Source organism: Elephantulus edwardii, unplaced genomic scaffold (genome assembly GCF_000299155.1).
Source record: "Elephantulus edwardii isolate Elephantulus edwardi_28Jun2011 unplaced genomic scaffold, EleEdw1.0 scaffold00140, whole genome shotgun sequence".
Classification (NCBI taxonomy): Eukaryota; Metazoa; Chordata; class Mammalia; order Macroscelidea; family Macroscelididae; genus Elephantulus; species Elephantulus edwardii.
The window spans coordinates 5152678-5161584 of record NW_006399890.1 but is presented as its reverse complement, the minus strand read 5'-3'; the positions used below and the strand labels follow the sequence as shown (position 1 = coordinate 5161584).

Sequence of the window (8907 nt, the reverse complement as noted above, 5' to 3'; positions counted from 1 at the left end):
TCAAAAGATTAAATGCATTGGGAAAATCTGCTTTCAGGCACCTCTTCAGAGTACTGAAGAGCAATGATGTCATTCTAGAAACTAAGGTGCACCTGATCCAAGCCACATTCTTTCCAATTACTTGCTATGTATCTGAGAGCTGGACAATGACTAAAGATGACAGAAGAATTTATGTCATTTAATTGTGGTGCTGGAAAAGAGTTTTGAACATACCATGGACTGCCAAGAAAACAAATTAGTCCACCTTTGAGAGAGTAAAACCAAAACTCTCCATAGAGGCAAGGATTTTTAAGCTCTCACTCATATATTTTGGGCATGTTGCCAAGAGGGACCAGTCCTTGAAGAGAGATATCATGCTTGGAAATAGGAACAGAGATGGGCTGAAAATTTTTTCAATCCAGATGTTCTCAGGGTCATTCTAGGAAACTCTTGAGGCTAAATGCCTTGTTGGTATGGCTTCAGACCCAGCACTAATTCTTTAAGCCCTCACCAGCCTGAAGTCTTCACATATTGGCAGCTTGGGTCCTGTAACTCTTGTCCTTTGCCCATTTTGATATAAGGCAGGAAAGTAGACTGAAATACTCCTCTTTCTGGTGGGCAAGGGAAGTCATAGCCTGATTATGTACTGCACCTTCTCTGCTACGGGAGCAGAACTGGAAGCTCCTTCCATGACTAGACCCTTGCAGGCAGGACTAGAGGCCAATGGTGTATGAGCGACCTGGAGGATTATGAATGGCAGAACAGACTGGTGCAGTCACAGCCCACTCATACCACACCTTCTTGGAATTGCTGCATCTCCAGAAATGCACACAGATGGTCTGGCCTTTGCACACCGGAACAGGTTGCTTAATAGGGAAGAGGAAAGGAAACCATGAGAACATCCCAGGAGAATGAGTTTATAGACAGATACTCAGAGTGATGTCCTGGTAAAGCACAGTTTCAAAGCAGTCAGCAAAGCCATGCAGTACTACGTTCACTTCCACAGGAAAGTCCAAGGTACAATAATGGTTGCTGTCAATCCTAGGATCTTTACTTGGATGGCAAAAGGTAAAACAGGACTAAGGTACAGACAGCTGGTAAAAGTTGTGCAGCCGTACCACAAAGGGCATCTCAAACTGAGCTTCGGGGTCACAGTCCTCTCCCCGAGGACTCATTGTAGAGCTGGGAAGAGGAAATGGGAGCCAAGAAGAAGATGTACTCCCCAGGGATGTGCACGCCATCATCTTTTAGGAAGTGCTGGCACTCAGGTGACAGTTCATTGTCAGGAAAGGAACCTAGCAGCTCACTGACAATGATGTCTGCTTTCTCTGGAGCCACCCATTCCTGGGTGTCTGAAGAGACTACTGTCACCTGGCTTCCCCACTCTTCAAACTGCCAGTTTTCTAGCATCACCACAGCATTTGGGTTTTTCTCCACAGCATACAACTTTATCCGCCAGTCAGCCTGCTTCACTGCCAGCAGAGAGGCATTTACCAATGGACCATGGCCTGCTCCTAGTACCAATAGCACCTGGAATTGGTATCCTTCTCTTCCTCTGGCACTTGGTCCAGCAGACCTTTATAGATGGCCTGCTGGTATGGAGAGTATTTGATGGGGTCCTTTTCAAATACTTCATATGTTTAAGGTTCCAGATTGTCCCCGCTGGGGCAGGGACTGCAGACAGTCTCCATAGCCTTTGGCAAAGAGTTCATAGGCATTAGGCAGAGGGCGGTTCTGGCTCAAGTATTCTAGGTATTGAAGGTAGAAACAAAATTCCTTCTCTGAGTGGTGGTTGGTACCTGTGATGATGAACTGCACCTCCAGCTTGAGTAGCCGAAAGATGAGCCTCTGATGCACCTTTGAAAGATGCACAAGAGAGGAAGACTTTGGATGAGATAGATTGACTCAGTGACTGGGGTACTGGAGTAGGTGTGTCGGAGACAGTGAAAATGGCTCATGATAGGGCAGGGTTCAGATCTATTGTACATGGGGTAGCTATGAGTTGCAGGTGACTCGATGGCACATAACAGCAACAGTTCTGTACACACACACACACACGTATGTAAATACAGAGCGCTCTGGTGGCCTAGTGGTAAGAAGCTTCACTTTAATCCCAATGGCATGTGGTTCAAATCCACCAGTTCCTCTGAGAGAGAAGGATGAACAATCATCTACCCTTCTATTAACTACTTCTCAAAACCCACCGGAAGGTCAGCTATGAGTTGGTTCTGACTCAACAGTACACAATAACAACAAATACATATCTTTACATACAAAAATATATAATTTCTATTGTTGTTGAAAATGTACCTGAAACATACACTAATTCAACAATTTCACCTGTGCAATTAGTGACATTGGTTATAATCATTCTTACCTTTCTTTTGTGAAGGGAGCCAACCAAGTTTTAATATTATTATGGAAACTCTCCATCATGCTGCTTTTTAAGAGCTGACAGAGAGCAGATCACAGTGTTTTAAGGGAACTGAGTTAGCCTAGGCTGCAAATTACATACAGATATGCTTTAATGAGAGTGGGAGAAGAACTTAGCAGACAGCTGGTTACACACACACAATTTAGACTCAGGGACATTGGAAGGGCTTTCTAAGGGTCACAAAACCAAAAGGGTTGTGGAATCCTGGGTTCTTTATCCCTAATCTTGTGTTCTTTATTACACAATATCTTAACCTATTTCTATGAAACAGAAAAAAAGATTTCTATTTCTCTCTTTGCCTACAAAGTCTTTTTCAATATAGAACAGAGAATCCCAAGGCAGTGAAGAGAAGAAAAAACTAGACTCAAATGGGCCACAGTGTTATTAAACAATGCTTGACTATGGGCCATAAAGAAAAAGCATTTGAATTCTCATTTTTTAAAAGAATCAAACAAAATCTCTGAAACCAAGTCAGATCCTAACAATTGTCCTTAATGAAAAAGTTCAGCAATTGCTGAAGTCGGGATTGGTAGCTTTTGAGAATTGGCTTCATGAGCGGATACAACCTCCATCTTTAAAGATGCAATCTTCCTTCGTGCTGGTGGCTCCTCTGATTGAACTCGTCACACATGGACTGCAGAACAGGAGATGTCTGGACCTTCAGGGATGGGGAGCAGGGCTTTGCTTCCTGCCCCATCTGTTTCACTGTTCCCAGCTCCAGCCTAGACTCCCACTACGGCCAAGTAATCAGAAGAAATCAGAAGAACACCTCAGGGAAAAGAATCTAGGACTCAGACTTAACTTCCTCTAAGGAGGATCAAACACTGAAGACTGTTCCTTTTCAAGTTTTATTAATCCTGGTTCATAATTTCCACCACATCATTAGTCATTTCCTATTTCTGAAGGGCTGGCAGCCGTTGCTGAGGCATCGTGCAGTAAATGGCACGATAACAGTGCCACCTGTGTGCCTTACTGACAGTTACCCACAACCACATCTGGGTGAGAGGCTAATGTGTTTTTTCTAAAAGGCAAGTCATTTAGAAGTGCAGCCCAGTTTTTGATCTCTTGCTAAATACTTTTATCCACATCATCTCTCCATCTGGGGCCTGGAAGTCATCATGTGACCTGCGGTACTTTGAAAAGAAAACAGCAGCAGCACCACCAGCAAATCTGCTGGTAACCTTAGAGCTGGGTGAGCTAGGGAACCCCTCCCAAGAAAGGGAGGGAGCCTTTGGCTGTAGTCACGAGCACTCCAGAAACTAAAGTTTAAAGGTAGAATTGAAAGTGACAAGAATGATGTCCAGCAAGACTCCTTTTAAAAGATGAACAGATGAAATAAAATGTATAAAGAACCTGAGAGCTGCCTCAGAACACTAATTCCATAGAGACTTCATCCAGCTCATTGCGGCACGGTAAGCAGCCACAGACTCAAAAGTTTTCTCCATACTTTCAATCTCAGTATTGGGAAGGCCAGAGGGAGACACAAATGCAGTGCTGGAGGAGGCACCTGTCCCTAGTACAAGGCTAGCTATCCACAGAGACAGCCTTCAGTTCTGAAGACCAAAAAGAGAGTTAACAATGGAAAAGAGTAGCAGTTTGTTGGTCAACTCTCTGGCTGAAAAACCTGTCACTAACCTATCCCAAAAGCTATGGCCAGTACCTGCAAAACTCTGTACCCAGTAAAACTCTGGGGTGCATTTCCTCCCTGATGTAAGGAAAACACTTAAGGATACATTTTTAAGTATTAAAATACATTTTAAATGTAAAAAATACATTTACGTGGATTGAGAAATTACAGTACATTTGCACAATAGGATACTACACAGTATGCAGGAACAATGATTTTGTAAATCACTAACTTGGGAGGGACTGGAAAGCATTATGCTAAGTGAACTAACTCAGTCTGGTAAGGACAAATACTGTGTGAGATCATTATTATAGAAATAGATAACTAGCAAAACATGTAAGAGGAATTAGGGGGTGAAGGGGGGAGCACAGGGTGGAGGATGGGGGGGACACAATCATAGGGTCGCACAATTTGATGACTGGAGGGAGTAGTGAGTTAAGGAGATGGGAAAGATCCAGTGTGAAAAACAATGTATATGAATTTTGTGAGTAAAATAGTATAAAATAAAAAGTTTATATTTAAAAAAAAACCACTTCAAGGAACCAACCAAAAAAAATACATGGGAACGGTTGTATGAAATACAGTGTGAATAAATAATGTTAAACACAAGGTATACACACTTTGTAAGCAAACCAATAAAAAAAAAAATAAAAAAATACATTTAAAAATATTTCCATTTTCCCATCGTGGCTTTCTGCCCGGGGTGGGCTGCCCTCGGCCCCCGGCCTGGGGCGAGCCGTCGTGGCCCTCTGCCCGGGGCGAGCCGTCATGGCCCTCTGCCTGGGGCGGGCTGCCCTCGGCCCTCTGCCTGGGGCAAGCCGTCGCAGCCCTCTGCCCAGGGTGGGCGGCCCTCTGCCCGGGGCGAGCCATCGTGGCCTTCTGCCCGGGGGCGGGCTGTGCTTGGCCCCCGGCTCGGGGTGAACCATCGCGGCCCTCAGGAGCAGGAAGGCAAGCAGCTGTAACCCAAGACCACCAGTAAGGTGATAAAGCGTCCTCCCTTCCCCCCTTTATATCTACGCCCCTGTTCAGCATGAAGAAGCCAGAGAGTCGGCATCCAATTCCCAAATCAATAAGACAGTTGGTTTAATTACTATTGGAAAATGCTTGTCATTCCTTTGTAGCATCTGGTCCCCACTGGACCCTCATCATTTCCTTCACCTGCTCCCCCCACCGACCAAACTGTGCAGCTCTGCAACTGCATGCTGGCTCATCCTCACCCTTCTGCCCCCAACCCTCACCTCCTTGTACCCCCAATATGTTTTTCCCAATAAAAAAATATATTAAATAAAAATAATTTCCATTTTCAACATGTAAAACTAAACACTGAGTAACCTTCATCTGAATAATCTCAAACACATTGCTAAAAACCACAATCCTACTTAGCAAAGACAGAAATTTCTAAATTCTACTTTATCCTTTATTAAGGAAAAGAAGATTAGAGATAGCAAGTTAAAGGTGATAGATAGCTTTTTTCCATTACCATTTAAAACAGTTCTTTCTTTGAGATCTGTATCTGTAAACATCTTCCTGAGTATTAATGTTCCTATAGCCATGGTCCTCCTGCCCTTCTAAGCAATGGGGACAGGGAAGACAGAAGGCTAGCTATCACATGGGAGAATATTATCCATCTTCATCCTTCAAAATCAATGGTGAATTCAAATTATTTAATTTGGAGAGAGGCAATGCCTTTGGATTAGTGGCACAACTCCCTACAGATTGGATATTTCAGTGTTTTGTTGTTTTATTGTTGTTGTCAAAGTGCCGTCGAGTTGTAGGTGACCCATAGCAACCCTATGAGCCAAAGACCTGGCTTTAAAGAAATTATTTAACCAGTGTAGGTATGTTGTTGTGTTCTTGTTGCTATGTGCCATTGAGTCACCTATGACTCATGACAACCCTATGTACAAGAGCTCTGAACCCTGCCCTATCCCGAGATAATCTCAACATTTACAACAGACCTAACCCCGTTCCTCCATTCAAGAGTCAATGCATCTCATCCTAGGTCTTCTTCTACTGTGCTGTCCCTCCACCCTTCCAAGTATGATGTTCTTCTCCAAGGACTGGTCCTCTCTAGTCACGTGCTCAAAGTATGTGAGATGGAGCTTCAAAATCCTTGCCTCCAGGGAGCAGCTTGGTTTCACTCTCTCCAGGACTAACCTGTTTGTTCTAGCAGTCCACACTCGGTTCAAGACTCTTCTCCAGCACCACAACTCAAAGGCATCAATCCTCTTTCTATCATCTTTAATAATTGTCCAGCTCTATGATGCATTGCAAGTAATTGCAAAGTCATCTTTGTTCTTCAATACTCTAGAGAGGTCCTTTACAGCACACTTTCCTAATGCAATTTGTCTTTTGGTTTCCTCACTGCCTGTGCCAAGAGTGTTGATCATGGTATCAAACAAGCTGAAGTTGTTAACAATCTCAATCTCTTCTCTATCATGAAGCTGCTAACTGGTCCAGTGATGAGAATCTTTGTTTTCTTGATATTGAGCTTCAATCCATATTGAAGACTACAGTCCTTGACCTTCCGCAGCATATGCCTCATGTATAAGAAGAAAAAATAAGATCAAATTATTCCATTTCTCTAAACTTCCCGCTTCAGTTGTGGCAGCTGATAGGGGAACTCTGGTGGCCAAGCCTGGAGGGTAGGGAGTTGTGTCATGAACCCAAGGCTGTGCTTCTCTGAGGGATGATGTTGTGCACCATTGAGTGGAGCCCACTCCCTCCAGGAGGTTTTCAGAGAATGTACATCCCACATCCATCTTTCTTGTTGCAAATGGAAGATTCAAACCACTTGCCTTTGAGTTGGCAGAACAATTCCTTATCATTAGCCACCAGAGCTCCCTCAAAGTGTAAAAAACATTAAAATATCTATCTAATTAAATTTTGAGAAGCCTGTTCTACATATCTGACCTCTTTTGATTTCTTAAATCCTTTTTGGAATGGCTAGTTCAAGTTTTAATCGTGAATTGGAGTTTTGAGGGGTAAGTTTTACTACCATAAATACAAACACTGTCAAAGCTTTTAGATTTCTTATAAGTCTTCAGATTCCACCTTTTATCTTTCCTTCTGTGTTTTATGTGGTAGTCAACAATCTATAAGAAACTTGGCACAATATCAGGAAAAAGTAACCACCATTTTTAAAGAAATTTCCCTTTCCTTGTAATAATTAATTATAATTACTCTCATCCTAGAGTTTTACCTTCAAGTCTAGTTTGTCCAGCAAATTTTACTGAAAATTAAAACAAGAGTACTCATTGCACAGCAGCCCAGCTTTAAAAGTGGTGTCCTGATTTCCTCTGTATAACTTAACATATTAAATTCTCATCAGTCCTCTAACTTCACTGTTTATGTCCCCTCTAGAAAAACAGGTATTAATAGCTAAACTTACGCTCAACAAATAAAGCTGCCTCATTAATATACCCTTCTGAGGAGCCAAGCATTCCAGCTCTCTCAATGAGCTTAATCCTAATGAGGTTAGCACAACGAAAGAAACCGTCTAACAGATTCTGATGTCCACAGTCACAAGGCCTCTAAATAACTCTGTCCAAGTCACTGGGGCCTTTTTCTCCCCTCTTTCCAAACCTCCTCTGGCTCTCCCTCCCCCAACACATACACAAATACCCATATACTGCCGTTACTCTGGTAGCTGAAACCAAGGTTGATTTTTATCTGCATGGCAACCTCGTTGCTCCCGCAAGTTCAGAACTGATCAAGTGGCCTTCAAATATGCCACCACTCCTTTAAAAGGCTCAGCCAAGCTCTATGTGACTGAGACAGAAAACAATCCCTTATCATGTCGGAAGTAATACTTGTGGTTATCTAAAGCAATGGTAATCATATCATACACTTTATCTGTGAGTGGCTTTTTCCTTCCACGGTTAGGAATAGAAACATCTTCTCCTTCATAAAAAGCACTATTGATACTGCAGAAAGTAGACCTTTGCCTTTGGCAAAGTGCCATTCGCTAGCATAAGCAAGAAATCACCTCACAAAATGCAACATGGTAGAACACAGGTACAGGTCTTTTCTAGAAATGTTGACTGCAAAAGGGATAAGTTTATAAAAGGGATTGTTTTGTGCTCGGGCCTTTTTTTGGCATATATAGGTAACAAGAACTTGCCTTTCTGGCATTAGCTCATCTAATCCAAAAGGACCTTAAGGAGGGGTTCAAGATATACATCCTAGGGCACAAAACAAGCTTTTCCTTCTTCACTAGTGATAGAACATGGAAGAAAAGCACTCTATTAATGAATCTGCCATAGTTCTTTCGGAAAGAGAATGTGGCTGTTTATATACCACATCAAATAAATTCTCTATCAGAGTCTCAACACTAGAAAAGTCTTTTAAATGAAATTATCAAATAGTACATTTATTGATGAAAACTCATCAATAACCTGCATTATACAGATGACACAACCTTGCTTGCTGAAAGTAAAGAGGACTCAAAGCACTTGTTGCAGAAGATCAAAGAATTTCACCTTCAATATAGATTACATCTCAATGTCAAGAAAATAAAGATTTTTAATACTGGGCCAATAGGCAATATCATGATAGATGGAGGAAAGATTAAAACTGTCAACAACTTCATCTTTCTTGGATCCACAGTTAACACTCTTGGTACCAGCTGTCAGAAAATCAGAAGACATATTGCATTAGGAAAGTCTACAGTAAGGGAACTCTTCAAATTATTGAGGAGTAATGATGTCAGTTTGAGGACTAAGGTGCATCTTATTCAGACCATGGTCTTTCCAATTACTTGCTATGTATCTGAGAGCGGGACACCGAATAAGGATGACAGAAAAAGAATCAATGCCTTTGAGCTGTAGTGTTGGAAAAGAGTACGGAACATCCCATGGACAGCCAA

At 42.3% G+C, this 8907-nt stretch overlaps 1 pseudogene; it reads right to left on the bottom strand.

Annotated features, from left to right (window-relative positions):
- Window positions 1-692: 692 nt before the first annotated feature.
- LOC102860828 lies at window positions 693-7718 on the bottom strand (annotated as a pseudogene).
- Between the last annotated feature and the right edge of the window lie 1189 nt (window positions 7719-8907).